The sequence below is a fragment of the Coturnix japonica genome, chromosome 4 (genome assembly GCF_001577835.2).
Source record: "Coturnix japonica isolate 7356 chromosome 4, Coturnix japonica 2.1, whole genome shotgun sequence".
Classification (NCBI taxonomy): domain Eukaryota; kingdom Metazoa; phylum Chordata; class Aves; order Galliformes; family Phasianidae; genus Coturnix; species Coturnix japonica.
This window is the reverse complement of record NC_029519.1, coordinates 46680843-46699281: the sequence shown is the minus strand read 5'-3', so window position 1 is coordinate 46699281 and position 18439 is coordinate 46680843. Positions and strand designations below refer to the sequence as shown.

General features: G+C 35.5%; 1 long non-coding RNA gene across 5 annotated transcripts in view; it reads right to left on the bottom strand.

The window, feature by feature from the left end:
- LOC107313578 overlaps window positions 1-18439 on the bottom strand; it is a 108629-nt gene that overhangs the window by 43281 nt on the left and 46909 nt on the right. For all 5 annotated transcript variants that reach the window (XR_004307113.1, XR_004307114.1, XR_004307117.1 and 2 more), the window contains 3 exons: window positions 13977-14024; window positions 10489-10634; window positions 829-1093 (listed from right to left, as the gene is read on the bottom strand). This is a non-coding gene — a long non-coding RNA (uncharacterized LOC107313578). The remainder of the gene's footprint in view (window positions 1-828; window positions 1094-10488; window positions 10635-13976; window positions 14025-18439) is intronic.

Sequence of the window (18439 nt, the reverse complement as noted above, 5' to 3'; positions counted from 1 at the left end):
CATCCCCTAAGTCAGAGCTGTCAAAAACAGCAAAGAAATGGCATAGCCAAGTCTTACCCTAGCCCTGGTTATGGATTATAAATGAATGTATGGAGCCCTTTATCCAGTGGGTACATGCTCATACAGGTTTACAGTAGCACCAAGGAGCAAGCTGCGCTGAAAGATTTACACATCTACTAACACCTATGCTCAGCAAAGATGGTAGAGTTCAGCACCCTAGGAGAGAAAATGGGCATAACAGTTTCCTGAGGACTGCTAAGCCAGCACAGTATTTAAATACACCATCTAACATTGCTCTGTTCTTCCACTTCTGCAGCTACCACATGTGATGGACAAAATCCAAGTTAAACACTCTCACCAGAGCATACTCCAAGACAGACAACCAGGCCTCAGGCTTTGCCAATACAATACAGTTCTATTCTCTATTTATTTTTGTAGTTCAAAGACCTGGCAGTAGCCCATCTGATGCCTGCCATAAGGACCAGTGCACTCCTGATTACTGCCATGAGATTTCCAAGACTACGGACAGCATGTACTCCAGCATATGCCAGTCTCCAAGACAGACTGTGCACAAATAGCAGGGGGATTCTCTGAAAGAAAGAAAAAAGCCAGCTCCCATTTCCACTTTGAAACCTTCAGTGATATCCTGCCAACTTGAGGACCTTGCTTTAATCACAGCGACCACATGAAAGAGTTTGCTCCGTTTATCTTGGTTCACTGAGGAAACCAGTGATAAGTCTGCCATGAAAAAATTCCATCCTCTCCCCAAAGCTGGCATACTTGTCCCACAGTACAGGCTTTGATTTCATTTTAAGTGCAGTTACTTACAGTCGTATCAGAGAATGCATTAGTTTTTTTTTTTATCCTGCCAGATGACTTATTTTTCCTCAGAATCTGGTTGTGTGTGAGTATTTCAAAATTCCTCCAAGTACAGTGGTGGCAGGAAAGCAGCAGAAGATCCTTCCTGCAGCAGTGACTTCAACGTACATGTCCTTGAGGCGTTCATCCAACCAGCTGGCAAGAGGTGCTGGGAACTGGGCATACATAGGAAGCAATAAAGCACACAGTGCAACTTCTTATCCCACTAGGCTTTCTGAAGCAGACAGAACAAAAGTAATGTTAAATATGGAACTAATGTCCAGCTACTGTATCCAGAGTATTACTTTGTCAAAGGAGTACCAATAATGAAGAAAAACAAAGACACAGACAAACTGCAGATAAAAACATACATTCCTTTTCCATGTAATCTGGCTTGGCTGTGAAATGCTGTGAATAATTGAGCAGTTCATAGAATCATTGAATCATAGAATCACAGAATCACCAAGGTTGGAAAAGACCCACAGGATCACCCAGTCCAACCATCCACCCATCACTAATAGTTCTCACTAAACCATGTACCTCATCTCAACATCCAAACATACCTTGAACACCTCCAGGGTCAGTGACTCCATCACCTCCCTGTGCAGCCCATTCCAGTGCCTGTCCACTCTTTCAGAGAAGTAGTATTTCCTAACATTCAGCCTAAATCTCCCCTGGTGCAGCTTGAAACCATTCCCTCTAGTCCTATCACCAGTTACACGGGAGAAGAGGCCAACTCTCAGCTCATTCCCCTGAGCCTCCTCTTCTCCAGACTGAACAATCCCAGCTCCCCCAGCTGCTCCTCATAAAGCCTGTGCTCCAGATCCCTCACCAGCTTTGTTGCCGTTTTTTGAACACACTCCAGTGCCTCAATTTCTTTCTTGCAGTGAGGGACAGTTACTTCTGTCTATTTAAATCAGAGCACTGTATATATTTTTTAACTTTGCTTCTATTTAGAGATTGCTGGCTTCCCCAAGAACTGCTTACTGTACGCCCAGATTCTGTAGCTTTGTGCATTCCGTTTCTGGGTTCATCGGGTACTTCATAGGATTTAAAAGACAATGAACACAAATCTCTCTCTACTACTAAGTTTTAGAATGCATTAAATGGCTGACAAACTCTTCTGAACCCAATGAGTGCAAAACAGTAACTACTACAATGATTGGAGTATGTGGTGGAGAGTAACTAGGTAAAGATTGCTAAAAAACTTTGGAAGCAGATTTGTTAACAGGCAGATGAGTGGAAAATATTTACAAGCATATTTGGTTCCTGACAGATACACAAAGCCTCAGCTTCTGGTAAAGATATAAGTGGAAATGGAGAGGAAAACTATTCTCAGATTTACAGAAGAGTGCATAATTCTCAGATTCAGAAAGTTTGTTATTTTCAATGCAACCAATTTTCTTCTTGAAATGCAGGTTATAGTATTACATTTATTTCTGACTTCTTAGACCTTGGCACCTATAATTCACTTTCCTGTCTAAAGAAATTGCTGAGACCTCTATGCTGATATCTGCGCAAACATAATACTTCATCTCTAACTGTATCCTATTTAGTCTGGAATTGTTCATGTTCATGAGCAGCAGATTTGAAATACAGCCTTGTATAATATTCAGTAATAAACACACAAAACTGACAGGCAATAATTTCCTAGCTTTTATGGGAGATAATGTATTTTGCAAAACTTTGCCATACAGTGTGATTATGTCTATTTACCTCTCAGTAAGAAAGAGAAATAACAGAAGATGCTGTTATAAATCTGGCAGTATTTTGTGAACATGCAATTGCTCTTCACAACTACGCACATGGGCATTACATCTCATTATGTCAAGTGCTATGCAAAATAAATAAATGAATAAATAAATTTAGCTGTAATTAATAGGGTTAGAAACTGATCTGTTAGAACAGATCTGCTGATGAAAAAAACACAAATGCTTTGAGTGTCAACTGGAGTAACAGCCCAAACAACTGAATGTTTATCTTAACCTTGTCCAAAGTATGTAATAATCCAAAGAATGCAAAACTGGACTGAATCACTAGAATGGCCTTCCTTGCAGGCTTTCCAGTAGATCCCTTGTCTATATGCCTATATATTAGAAACGTGGCCAAAAGTTTTCCTTTCTCATGTTACAGTAGCACGTAGATTTCTGACCATTTTTAGAAACAGGACTAACAAAAAGAATGAAAGAAGGAAGGAAAGAGAAAAGAAAGGAAGAAAGGAAGAAGAAAGGAAGAAGAAAGGAAGAAGAAAGGAAGAAGAAAGGAAGAAGAAAGGAAGAAGAAAGGAAGAAGAAAAAAGAGAGGAGAAGAGAGGAGAAGAGAGGAGAAGAGAGGAGAAGAGAGGAGAAGAGAAGAGAAGAGGAGGAGAAGAGAAGAGAAGAGAAGAGAAGAGAAGAGAAGAGAAGAGAAGAGAAGAGAAGAGAAGAGAAGAGAAAGAAAAAGAACTTTATACAGCGTAAGGCTAGAAAAAATTCCATTTTGGTGAAAGCTTAAATAAGTTCCTGCTTTATGAAACAGAATTCACTCGTGAACTCACAGACGTAAAACAGGATTGCCAGATTCCCTGTAACAAGCGCTAACCAATTATTCGAACATAAAACATTCCCACTCCCTCTGCTTGGAACCTTAAAATACATCACTGAATAATCAGTTCCCTTCCTTTACCACTGCAGTGTTCTGCAATTAGACTTTATCCAGGGATTATTCTACTTTCATTCTCAGAAGTGCTGAGAAGCAAAAAGTACAGCAATTCTCTTTATTTTCTATTGTGAGAGAAAAAGGAGCCAAAATGCAGAGTTGGGTGAATTCCACTTAGCTACTTTTAATTTCAGCCTCCCCAGTGCCATTTGCCAGTCAGAACCTAGGTCAGGATTTCACACTTATTCAATGAAGTCACTTGTATTGAATCCTTGCAACTTTTACTAATGTGTAAGCCATAAAGCATGAGGGTACACATTCATTTTGAATTAAGTTTGCAGTACAAGCAGCCAAAAGAAGCACAGCTTTGCCTCACTTTCCACCCAGCTACCAAAACCTGCCTTCAAAATGTTCAAAAATTTTACCCCACAAAAAGACTGTGCAAATGGATACCACTTCCTAAGAAAAAAACTGTCACAAACACATGATGAATGAAGGGAGTTATAACAGCTATTTTGAGTTGGATGACAACAGTTTCAGAGAAGAACTTCCTTTAGAAACAGACTATTGAATCATTCTTTCCTATTTGTTGATGCACTGGTCAGCCTGCTTTTTTCCACAATGGAAAATAAGCAAGTGATGTCCAGCATCACTTTTGGGCTTTCTGCTACAAATAGAGAAAACATCTTACATGTTATGAGGAGCATCAGCACACCATTATAAGTGATCTTGCAAATGGTAGGAATTTACAGCTTGCTAATCCATTCCCCTGTCTCAAAAAGTTTGCTCTTCTGAATGTTCCTCACAGTTTCTTCTACCTGGCCTACAAAACAATCATTTTCTCTCTCTAAATAGTGCTTGGGATGTAAACCTCATGTCTTTTTCCTGTTAGAGTTCCTACTTAATTCACTTCTACCCACTCACTTTAATTCTGTACTTATTTCTGTTTAACCCAATGTTTTTAGAAGAGAATTGAAATGCCTGCAGGTACTGTAGTAATATTTGCCCTTAAAAGATTACTGTTATTTCATGTTTGGGAGCACAAATGCTGACAAGATATGCCAACACTTAATTTGTTCTTGAACTGCTTAGTGGGTGATTTGACTTGTGAACCTGACACACCCACCCACACCACATACACACAAACACACAAAAGATTAAAATAAACTCACAAAAAACTACTGAACAATGTGAAATTTTGAAAGATTTCTGCCTTCTGAGCTCTCAGTTTTTTGTTCTCTGCAACTCAGGGCAGGTCAAGAGGCATTTTATGCCATATCATGCAGCTTGCTCAAGAGAATCTCCACTTAGGTAGGGGAATATGGAAGATAATGTATGCTTACCAAAAAATATACAACAATTAAATGCTGTTCTGAATTTTACGTGAGTAGCAAATTTACAAGATAAAGCTTTGCTTGCAGATTAACTACTACCTGGATCTAATGAATTGCTCTTGCTTTCATTAAAATTGTGAAATAATGCAAACCAGAATAGAACTCTGACTGTACATCCATAAAATATAATTTTTTTCCTCCAGAACTCAGAGTAGCTTAATGTGTTGATCTTTATGTTCTGCTAGAGTCCTTTTATAAAACCAGTCTGTTATTTGGAGCGTTTGGCTATTGTATTTAAAAGATAGCTGTATGGAGATTGTAAATTTGACCATTTTGCCCTCTCTTCAGTGCTTAAAACTATTATTATAGCAAAAAGATCCAAATTGTGCTTTTTAATATACTTACATAATTTTTAACATGAAAAAGGTCCTTCATTTTATGTTCTACTAATTTTTCTAGGGAACAAATGTAAAGTAGAATACACTTCTAGCACATGGCTGAGGCTTCTCACTCAATATCTTAAATACAGAGCCAGGTTGACCTGTCAGCCTTAACTGAAATACCCAAGAGCAAAACTGGAGAGTAATAATGATATTGTTACTAAGAATAAAGAAGAAGGAAAAGGTTCTGAGAAAATAAATTCAATTCCCTAGAAACTCCCAGAAACCCTTAAAGTATACTTTTTTCATAGAATGGAGAAATAAACAAAGTTCTGGATTTTTGAATGAATGCCAGAAAAGCTCCCAGCATTTGCCAGAAAGAGAACTTACCACAGCGAAAAAGGTGTCTTCAATAAGCACAAGAAGAGAGCAATAAAACAACAAATTTATCATGAACAGCCTGGTAGGTAGTAATTATAGCCATAAAACTGCTGCTATTTACTCACTCTGTTTTTTTTTATAGCTATCATGGTAACAGAAATATGAAAGGGATGATGAGATGGTTTTGAGAAGTTTAAGTTGTTTGAGAAGCTCGCCATTTTCAAGAGAGCTGAATGAAAGACCCCAAAGGACTTTCTGGGAAATTTGATAAATGAGAAGTCAAGTGTGTTTCCTGAGAAGACAATTTCATGCGCATGAAAAAAATATTGTAGGAGGAAAAGGAATCCCATTTTGCATGTAACTTAACTCAATAATAGTACAAATGCATCAGTTTAGGCGTGTTGTTTCTAACTTCTTTTAATCACTCTACTGGCAGTAACTTCACTGGTCCAGGGTAGCAAACATATTTTATAATTGGTTACTAGAAGATAATCACAAATTTTGTTTGATCGAGTGTTATTGAAACTATAAAGCTGAATTAGCCATGTAAGTTTGAAATCCAAACAAGTTTAAGGAAAACTAACTGAAAAAAAAAAATATTTCTTTAATGCATAAAAGCTCATACTTGGAATATTAAAAAACTACACTATCTCAATCATTTCAGTATTTTTTAGCTTGATTTCATGACAACGCAGAAGACATGGATTAAATTGAAATTTCATATTTAAACTAGTTGTGATACAGTATAGGAAGCTGTTAAAATTACAAATTCTAGAAAGAACCCAAGCTGTGAAAAATTATATCAGTATAAAAATATTCATTTTGTAAAAGCTAGTAATTCTTTCAATAAGCTAATTCATAATGTTGATAGATGCATAAACTTAAGTGCAAAATAAAGACAAACTAGTTCAGTAATGATATTAATATTCAATAACTAGGTCACATTATTTCCAATTACTTTAGAGATTACAGAGTTCCTTATGGAAAACATATATCTGTATCATCACAGGACATGAATAAGATCTGTAATATGCCTTGTGCAGTAATGGATTCAGTCAAGCAGAAAATTATTCAACACACAGTGCATGTTTTAATAGTAGCCAGTAATCAATTAACCCAAAAACTCCTGCAGCATGTCAGGTATGTTTCAAACAGACCAGGGTTGGGGGGAACACATCATAAGGTTATTTCACACCATATCCTCCATAATCAGCTATGCATACGTTAATAAGCAGTACAAGAGACTTAAAGATTTTTATCAGCTTAGTAGCATTGTGTCAAATATTTCTCACATAAAAAGAAACAAAACCATGGAAAATCCAAAGGAAGCCATTAGTAATTGTAGACATTATAGCACACTTGATAGTATACCTTACGCAGTGAACAGGACAGACAACAACTTCTCCTTCAGTGGGAAACAATTGCTTGCTCTTTATGATAAACTAAGATGTTATTCAGACTTCAAAAACACTTTGTATTCACACACACACGCACACACACATATATATACACACACATATATGATATTTCAACCCTTATAAATAATTGTAACAAACAATTTTTCTTCTGTCTTCCTTGGAAGTGTATTCTATTTTGTAACCCTATCCTTTCTTCATGAAATAGATACAAGAGAAAAATGACATGCATCAGCTGCTTTTGAAAATAAAATTAAAGCTGTTTTCCAAATTGATTTACTCATACGAAAGCGCAGTTTGAGAGATGTGCAGTTTCAGATTTGTATGGTAGAGATGCAGTAACCAACTGGAAGGCAGTTCCTGCCAAGAACATTTGGTGTCAATTACAGCAAGGCTGAAGAAATTTATATATATATAATTTTTAGAGAAACTGGTGAAATCTCACGTTTTCCTTGGGTTTGTCAGAAGTGAGGATTTCCTGCCTTTTCTGTTTCTGTCAAAAGACAGTTTGTCCCAGCAAAATGTCAAGATTTCTTTATCTAAGTAATTACCCTACTTGCATTCTCAACAGACCAGAAAGTTGTACTATTTTCACAAGCAATAATGAGAATGCTAGAATGTGATTATTAAATGCAGACATCTGAGGGACAGAAATTGTAAAAATGGAGGACAATTTTCCACTTATGTAAATGGCTGCCACTGTTATTTCTGGAACTGTCCCATGACTGCTGCCATCGGTGGTTACATACTGTGGAGACCAGGTCTGTCTTTACGTTATGTGCAGCTTTTCCCATGAGCAGTCCCACTGATTTAATTTCATCCCTTCCAAAGTGGTTATGGGACAGAATCAGGCCTTTATGATCTAACAAAAAAAGATAAGTAGAGGTCTCGCACAGTTATTAAAAAAATTTTTTTAGGCCACAGTAAATATACATGGAGTGTAGTTTTCAGTTCATAATGTAAAATAGTGAATTCTGGATTGAAAAAATGACCTCCGATGAATTAGAATGTCCTTGCTTGTGGCTTCAGATCTGACACCCCATAGGTTTTCACCTTTTTAAATTCCAAAGAGCAATTTTTTTCCCCATAAACTAAGGCTCCAGCCCACATCTGCTTTATTACATACCTTAAAAATGTCATTTTAGGCTACAAATGTGCCAAATGAACTTTAAGTATGTTATACCAATTGTAAAAAGAAAACTATACATAGACTTCCATAGACAATGTATAGAAATTGGTATACAAATAGTAAGGGAAATGGCACTGCTTATTGATTGTAGGAGAACAAACATCAAGATATTCTCAGTCCTTCCAAAGAGAAATAACACTTATCTTTCAATCTGCCTTTGTGTCTCTAGTGTGTGGAGTTCACATTGGTGTGCGTAGCCAAAATGATCACTCTCAGCATCCAAGCATGCCAGGTTTGCCTGCAGATTATGAAGGCCCATGGCCTGGCATTAACAAATTCTAACCTTTTATTATTATTATTATTATTATTATTATTATTATTATTATTATTATTATTATTATTATTATTATTATTATTATTTTAATTTTAATTTTTTAAGGAAAAAAAAAAACCAAAAAAAACAACAGCAGCTTTCTTGAGCTGGCACAGTCTCTTGTGTAAGTTTTGCAATCCCATATCTCACCAGAGCTATAGAAGGAGGCCCAGAATGTGATCTCATTTCCACCACATGTGGGATGATTCCACTGGAGTCACTAAAATCCCTCTCTTCTGTCTCTAGATGAGCAGACTGCAATTACTTTAAAAACTGTTAGCCATCAGAAAGGGTGACAGAAATTCTCCTTTTCTGGAGCATATTTGGCTAAAATATGCAAACCCATGTTCCACACTTGTACCTAATTGTTCTGGGAACTAGCTTTTGGAGTTTCTACAGATTCATATTTCACTCAACTGAAGTTCAGACCATTCCATTTTTAGGTGCCTCGTGACTCAATTGCAAACTACAAGACATGCAGTCACCAAAGTTTTTAGCTCCTGCTTCTAGTGACAAAGTGCTTAATACTAATGTAAAGCTTTGTTGTACAAGGAAAGCTTCTGAAAACTTCAAAATATTTCCTTGCCTGTCAGACAGAATATTTGATTGCCACAGCAGTGTCATTAACTTGAACATACAAGTGTGTTGTGAGAAAAATTACAGCAAATTACATTTCTACAAAATTTCCTAAAATTTTCCTGAGAAGAATTACATTTTTTTTCCTGGACTTTCTTTCAAAAGTAATTTGCACTTTCACAGTGGAGGACAGAATACTGGATACCCTTTCTCACACAGTAAAATTAGAATTCAAACTCATGTTAAAATGGTATTCATGCCTGCTATCTTATTGGTGCAAATCAAACATATCCAGGATATCTCGTTGTATGTACATCTCAAACCAAAGGCTAACCCTTTATTTAAATTTATTTATTTATGAGTGTTTCTAAAGGAGCTTTGTATATTCCTCCACACAGGACACACCTGTTGGTTTGATTAACATTCCTGGAATCCTTTCTATTTGTTATTTGTCAGAAAATGTGGGCTGAATTTTTTTTCTTGACTTCAGTGCCTCAGTGAAATTAAAGGTGTTCATTCAAATTAGGGAAAACCGATGGGAGCCCACACAACAATTTCTCTGGCAGTACTTTGATAAGAATATTTTAAAGTAATTTTACTTCACTGAAACCTGGGAAACACCTCATTAGCATATCTCTGTCTCCTTCTCCTAACATTATTAGAAAAGAGTCAATGGTTTCATTTTATCTATAATATTCAGACTTCCTCACCTTCCCTTATCATTTTTTCTTCTTTCTCCTCTCACTCCCAGTCATAAAAAATAGATACTTTCTGTAAATACTGGTAAGTTTCACAGCTCTGTGGTTTTCTAAAAAATCCTCATAAAATAAAGGGGTTTTTTTTGTTGGTTTTTTTTTTTTTTAAAGTAGAACACATGCAGAGTACTTAAGAGAGATGTGAAAATACTCTTGACTACCCTCATTTGTGAGCAATTTTTGGCAAAAGACTAAATTCATAAGGAAATTAATAAATAAATTAGCAGATCAACAATATCTTTGCAGACAGAGCATAAGAAGAAAAAATACACTGAGAAACAGAGTTGGTGAATTAGTAGATACCTATTGTACATAAGGGACAAGAGGATGAGTTTGAGCATGTCTTGACACTGTTTGTCCCACTGAAACTATTAAATACAACTGTTTTTTGCATTCTTCTTCTTCTTCTTTTTTTTTTTTTTCCCCACGTTTTGTAACTGTCAGTGTCTCTCTGCTGAGTGCATGCATTGGCTCTTCCAGAGCCTGCTCTCAGAGATGAACATTTACAGCTCCAGACAAAGTGCTGAAGCACAATCTCAGTCAGGTCTGATATATCTCAAGTCACCCAGTGTTAGTGGAAACATTTGATGGCAATGATCTAGTATAGCACATTGTGTGAAAAAGACAATAATATTAAACAAAATTTTTACCTTCCAATGACTACATGCATAAAGCAAGTATTCTGCAAGCCTTGTAATATCAAACTGCTAAGAAGTACAAGAGATTTCTATGTTCTTTGAATACAGAGCACCGTTTCCTGCTTTCAGCTTTCTTATTGTTACCAGATCAAGCGCTCCTGAAGAAACAAAGAGAATATATCAACAAATCAACAAAGGAAGATTTAATATTCTTAATAAGTTAAATGGAAAGAGAACAACACATATGCAGTGGTCTCGTGCTAAAAGTGGGAGTTAAACTAGATAATAGGAATACAGTGCCTTGCTTCTACAATTTATTAATTCAGAAATTCACCATATGCTTGACATATGTTAAAGGTCACAAGCAGCCAATGGCAAAACATTAGAGAGTTTCTGAATGTTATAAATGATCATCTTCTAGCTGAAAAGGTACTGAATCCAACACATTATAGATTTTTACAGTAGAAGCATCTAAACCGTTATTATCTTCTAGTCTGATTTTATGCAGCAAGTTTTTTGGACTGGTTGTAACCGATAAAAGATGAATCACCCTGTTTTCTATAAATCACCCACCCTCAGATAAACCAGTATCCCTTGGATAAAAATACTGTGTAGATAAATCTCAGATAATGTACAAGTTTATGTATAAAACATCTGGCTCCAGGCAGTATGCAAAAGCTGGTGAGAGCAAAGGGCTGCAGCAGATTCCACCATTCGCAGCCATGGGATTCTCTCAATAGGATGCTCTTCTTCCCACCACCCCACCTCCTATATGTTCTTCCCTTCCCCTCCTTCCACTTATGGGTCAATAAATCAGTTCAATGTAGAGAGCTGTGATGACTGCTGAAGGCAGAAGGAGGCTGAGTGCACAGAAAGTGGGAGGAGAAGAAGGGGGAAGGCAGCACCAGACAGCCTAACATCAAGGCATAGAAAACTAAAAGGGTTGATCCCAGTGGGCAGTGGAAGATGGGAGTAAAACTACACTAATCTTTATTTTTCTATGATGTTTTGACAACTCAGTCTCCTTGCTGGAGACAGGCTGGTCTATGAAAGGAAACTTGGAAACTAATAATTATCTTGTTATCAGGTAAGTAATAACCTATGCTGCAGCTATTTTAAGTACACAGGCATGTGTGAGCAAGTTTATTTATGCAAGCAAATGTCTATAAATACTGGAATTTCATGTAAAATGTCAAAAGTTCACATTTCCATAATAAAGAAAGTAATTCCACAATGAGCCCCAATTTACTATGCTTTTGTGTGTAATAGTTCTCAGTGCCTGACCTTATGTTCTCTGTCAGCACACTTTTTCCAATACTTCTAGTTTTTCCCATATTTTCTAATTTAATACTTTCCATACTCACAATTTCTTCTCTTTAACTAATTAAAAACTAGGCCAGGATTAATATATACTCAGTTGGCTGGCTAATACAACATTTAGATAAATCAGCTCATGAGCCAGACAGACATGACATCTGCCAAGCTCAGACTCTAAGGAAGAGGAAGGAGAAGAAAAGGCAGGAGGTATTAACTTGAAGTTTTCTCATTTACCCACAAATTTTAACCTACTTAGAAAAGCAGTTTTCTTTGCTGAGATCTATTTACCAGTTAAAAATGCTCTAGAGATGAGAGCCCTGTAAAATAAATGTTTTACTCAGTTCTCAGTTTGTGCCCAATGGTAAAGTACAGCCTTTTAATATTTCTTCTTCTTCTTCTTCTTCTTTTTTTTTTTTTAAATGCTTTTAATCTTTATGACTACTTTATAGTCAAGAAAAATTGTTCTGGCATGGGCTTTTCTTCTGTATTTTGAGTTAGCTCATCTTTGTTTGATGTAGCACCCAGGCTCAACTCTGAACTTCCATTACAGCTGTAGGATTAGAAGGCCTTGTATGATTAAAGTTCAGATCTTATGAAATGGGACTCACAGAACATATTGTGTCTTGAATATCATGGTGTATTACATTTGTCTATGGGGTATGTATTTATGTGTAATGTAATTGCATTAGAAAGGGGTATGTATGTACACCACAAAATATTTCTCTGCAGGCTATATGTTATATTTTATAAAAGCATAAGGTAGGCATAGATACAAAAGTTTAAGTCTCACTTTTTGGCAAGTGACTCAATAAGTTACAGGTTAGGAATGGATATCTAAGCGTGATAGATTAACAGCATATAAGGAAATAAATCTTCTTGGCCCTTGACATGAACTAATTTGCCATGTTGGTTTTGGCTCTTCATTTTACTGCCAGTAACACTATTCAGCATGCCCAAAAAAAAAGTTTATTTTTAGATTACTACAGGCTTGAACTTGGGCTGACATAACAAGACATAACTATTCAAATCCCTTTCTTTTACAATTGATTTTTACACCATAAACCAGTGAACTTCTTTTAGGTGGCAATGATTACTAACAAAATAAGATTTTTATCTTCTAGCCTTCAATTTTTAGCCTTTTATTTAGCCTTCTGTTTAAGAGGTTTCTATGCTGTTTTGAGAAGAAATACATATCCCTTTGGAATCTTTACAACACCAAGTCTCCCTTAAAACACAAATACTTATCACTTGTTTCACAGTAAAGCTTTTCTTAACAAACTAGTTTTAGTGTTAGATGGATGGGTCTGTTCCTTTCAATTATCTGTTTTTTGGGAAGACCTCTTCACTGTATGAAACAGAGAGTATTTTTTTCCAAAGAAAATAAAAGAGCTTATTAACAAATTTAAAATTATATGAACATTTCTTATTTTTTTCTTGTTTACTAACTGCATTTACCTAGCTGTGCATGAGAACCATCTCTCATACACACAAACTGAGATAATATTACACATGTGGCTTTATGATAATTTCAGTGAGGTGTATGATTTTGCAAGATTATAAATTTGAGATTAACGTTTTTTCATCTCAATGTTTTTTGCATGGATGTAACTAAGGTAGAGATTTAACATAAGATGCAACTATTTAGACTCATGATTTTTTAAATATTTTTAAAGTTCAGTTATAATTCATAAAATCCCAGAATTGTTTGTGTTGGAAGCGATCCTTAAAGATCATCTAGTCCAAATTCCTGAAAGAAACAGGGACACCTACAGCTACATCAGATGTGCAGAGCCCTGTCCAGCCTGACCTTGAATGTCTCCAGGGATGCAACATCCAACACTTCTCTGGTGCCAGTGCCTCACCACTCTTATCATAAAATACTTCTTACTTATATACAATCTAAATTTCCCCTCTTTTGTTTGAAACTGTTTCCCCTCGTCTTATCACAGCAGTCCCTGCTAAAGATTGTGTCCCCTTCTTTCATATAGCCTCTCTTTAGATACTGAAAGACTGCTCTCAGGTCTCCCTGGCACCTTCTCTCAGCCTGTCCTCATAGGGGAGGTGTTCCATTCCCTGGATCATTTTGTTTCACTGTGAACCAGTAATCCCACTCTATCCACATCTTCCATCCTTACATACTATAATTTTGTTAACTTCTTAGAGGTAAGTTAAAAGAAAGTAACTCAGCCTTTCCCGGTGGCCTTCCAGAAGATGGTCATCTTCTCAAGAACCTAAATGGAAAATAAATAAATAAATAAAAAGCTTCTTATTTTATTTATATTTTAATTACTTTTGTGTGCCAGCTGCTCTGCAACCCAATGTTTTGATTTTTAGGTGAAACTTTTATTGTTCCTCTTTTCTACAAATAATAGCTAAGTGCTTTAGAAACACAATCAACTTCATGTATAATGGAAAGTGATCTGGAATACTTCCAACTTGATAATTATAAAAGCAAAAAGATTTGTACAGATACTTATTCCTCATGAAATCTACAAATTGAACACACATCAGTCTTTCAGCACTTAATTTTATTTATTTTTCAGTTCAACTATTTTAAGCTGAACAATTTTTCTTTTGGCATTGTTTTCCTGTTTTATCTCATTTCATCACATACAATCATCCAGATCTATGACATGGTCAAAGAAACATTACTGAAGATTTTAAAATGTGGATCTTCATATTGACATAAAACAAACTTCCTTGTAAAACATTACATTTAATGAAGAATTATATGGAAGAAACTCCAGTAGTCAATAAACTGATAATAACTTATTTAAAATCTGCTGGACATGCACCGCTCCCTTATTGATCTTTTTTTCAAGCTTTATATAATATCTGCATCTAACACTATGTTTCACTACCACAAGTTAGACAGGACTCACTCTGTTTCTTCCAAAATGGAATCATTAGACATTTTGTAAGATAGATATGTGGCTATTTATTCTTTTGTTATAAATGTACTTTATTTTTTCCCCTAATATTAAACACAGTATAAGGGGAGGTCAAATTTGTAATGGTGTTCTTCAAAGTAAATATGCCATCACTTTAAATTTGCCCACTCAGGAGGCTTGCTGTCCTACACAGTTCTTCTTAACTCCCTTTTAGGCTGCCAATTACAGCAAGGATTTTGCTTGAAAACAGGGGGTCACAGCACAAAATCTTCATGAAAGCACTTCACATTTGCATGGAAAGCATCGGCCAGCTGCAAGACTCAGGTAATTACACCATTATCTCTCAAAAGTAGATGAAATTCAGCTTTATTTTTCAGTTAAATCCATGCTATCCCTAAAAAATAAATAATAATAATAATAATAAAAGTCATACACACAGCACTTTCTCTGTAGTGCACTCTACAGTAATTCATTGAAGTGCTCAAACTGAAAGAGTAGAGATTTTTTAATAGAAATAATACTGGACACGTTTCTTTCTTTTTTTTTTTTTCTTTTTCTCCTAGAACTAGATGTACATATAAAACCTTAGATCATTGTTCTCACCAGCTAGTGCCAATTACAAGAGAAAGTATTTTCAACTTTACCATCATTATAACATGAAAATGAAGATTCTACAGATTTGGAGATAGAATATCTAGCAAGTTTGAGTTGTGTTTGTTGTTTGTTTTTTTTTTTTTTCCCCTCTTTTAAACAGGAGTTCTTGTTCCTTTTTCTTCACCTTGCATATGTTCTAATAATTATTTTCAATCATATTATTTCTACTTTTTTAATCACCACTGATTTTATTTACTGTCTGTATTTGTTTCTGAAAGATGCTTACAAGACTAAAGTTCACAAAAAAACCTGTGCTTTGAAACATGCAATGGAAGCAACCATAAAGATCAATGTCGTTCACAGAGGAATTAGTTAATTAACTCAGAGAGGGATTTTCTTATTCATATTTGTATTCTTATATAAAGAAGAAAAATAGAAAGCAAAAGCAATCAGCATACTGTGGCCCAGTGGGCTAGTGTTGTTTACAGAGCTTAATAAAATTCAAATCTGTGATGTAATAGTATTTCAGTTTTCTTTCATCTTGAGGTAGCTCCATTCCACAGAGGCTGAGGGAATCATTTTTCACAGGGAGCACTGTCATGAAAGTGCTGCTCTAACCCTATATTTTGAGTGAGACTCATGAGTAATATTACTTTGTTCTCAGTCTCTTAAAGCACTTCACAAACATTAACTCTGTTTTGTACACAAATAACTTCCTGCAAGCTTTAAAGCACCAGGAAGTGGATTTTCAGCTAGAGTGAATTAATACAGATCTGGTGAAGCACAGGGGAGCCACATCTGAAGATGTGCCTTCTTCGTGTCTCCACTCATTTTCCCAACACACTCTCTGTCTCTTGAATTGTGAAAGCATCTCAATGTTCATAGGAAGATATATAAAATTTTTAGTTGTCACATTCAAATTGTTCTCAAGATCTGCCTCAGTTGTTACTTTGTCTTTAGGAAATCTTTCCAGACAAACATTTTGACAAATATTAAAAAAAAAAAAAAAAGCACAATCAGTGTGGTTTTCTGTTTCCTAAACTGTGTATTTATTATCTATTTTCGATACCCATTTAATACATGCTCAATTGCTTTCTTGCATTTGTTGCTTGGATTTTTCTCTACTATCCTTCCAATTTTTTATTTTCATTTGGGAAGACTACTGAACATGTAATCTAATCTAGGTTCGTTTTATTTCCATTCTACATATACTTTCATCTGATATTTAAATACAGTGGCATTTCTAGGACTAAAGTTGCAGGGTCACTGCTTCAAATAATTGCTCCTCTTTTGACCCACTACAACTATTAGAAAAAAAGCTCTCTACTTCATAAATTCAACTAAAGCTCATTTTACTGCTGAGCAGCTTGTTTCCAAAGTGAATGGTAAAGTATTATATTTAGCATTAAATAATGGGCTTACATTACATCAAATTAATGGACTGAAAACCTGAGTACTAAGAACTCATTTTACACACATGCAATATCAAGAATCATACCTCTGCTTGCTTCCACTTCAGAAGGCTTCAAACATAAAATGATATAATTCTAACCCTGCAAAAGTTTTCTCTTAGTGTCTAAAATTTACAATAAGCACCAAGCTGTGTATTCAAAGAATGTAAGCTTTAAACTGCAGCTGAAAATATTTACTACAGATTAGCTATATAAAATGAACAACGTAGTCATTTTTTACAAGTACCTCAGTTCAGATAGTCGGTAATAACTTAATACCTTTACAAGTAATCTCTCAGTGGCTCTCACGGCATCTTCACTACTCTGACATTATTGATACCACATACTCATATTTAATACCATCTTCAAATTTGTCAGATTTGTGTTTTTTCTTGACCATAACTTTAGGGTAATGTACACCATTCAAAAATATACATGGTGAGATTCTCATCTCAGTTGCACTGCTTTGTTAGGAATGTGATTCTCAGTATCAGTACTTTGGAAATCAGGTGGCCAGGCAAAACAGAGAAGTAGAACGCTGTGAGAAAGCTGTGCCTACAAAACAGTAATACAAACAATTACGGAGACTGTAGTTAAATAAGTGCAGAGCAGGATGAATGTACGCAGTCAGACAATCTCCTTGGAACAATGCCCAAGGCTTCAACAGGAATTCCTACTACTGACATTCCCAAAAATCCCTGTGTTGATTGGGAAAGTTCCTTCAGCTTGACTTTCATGACTTCCCATCTTGCCTAGTCTACTTTGCCTTCACTGATAAACTTCAGCTTGTAAAGAAATAAAAGCGTCAAGTTGAAGAAAAATGATGCTCTTCTTCCAAATTCTACAGCCCAAATATGAACAGCAATAAAATGGGAAAGGGGAAAGGAGCAGGAGAACTTATACAGCATTGTAGAAATCTCTTATTAATGGGATGATCCCTGCCAAATGGACATCTCCTTTTACAAAAGCTGTTTACAGACTATTCAAAAGCTACTTAATGGATTTTTTTTTTATCATGTCTACAATTACACTGCCATTGCTAAATTGAAGCAAACTGCTTCTGTTTCTTGGAAAGAAGCCTCCTGTGATTTTTTTTTTTTATTTATTTTTTTAATTTAATATAACATTTCTTTTTTTTTTTTTTTTTTTTTTTTTTTTTTAACCAGACAAAAGCTAAGACAAAAACTTGTGGATGCACTTAAAATTAAAATTTAAAACATAACACAACAAAAACTTTAAAGCCAATGTGTGCTGAAATAATTGCAGTATGAAGGTGCTTGTTTCTCTTCCTAGTTTCCATTCAAGACATTAACACACGGATTGCCATATCATGACATAGACTTACTCAGAGAAATTTCATCACTAACAGACAAAAACAACAAATAATGGACCAGTCTGCAAATTTCATTATGCCTGAAAACTCAAATTGGACCAAAAATAATCCCCATAGGCAATCACAGATGCAGGGCCATAAATACATTTAAAGATTTATTCAGGAAAAAAAAAACCAAAAACATCTTAACCCTACCAAGTGATGTCATAAATGTCCATGTGGAAGATATCCTGGGGTGATATTCAAAGAAAGGATGTGGCTAGAGTCTAAATGTGTTGCAATATTTAGATCCAGTAAATATGAGAACTATGGATCCTAACTTGTACGGCCACACTGAGCAAATCCAACGTACGTAGGCAAAGTAAATCAGATGATAC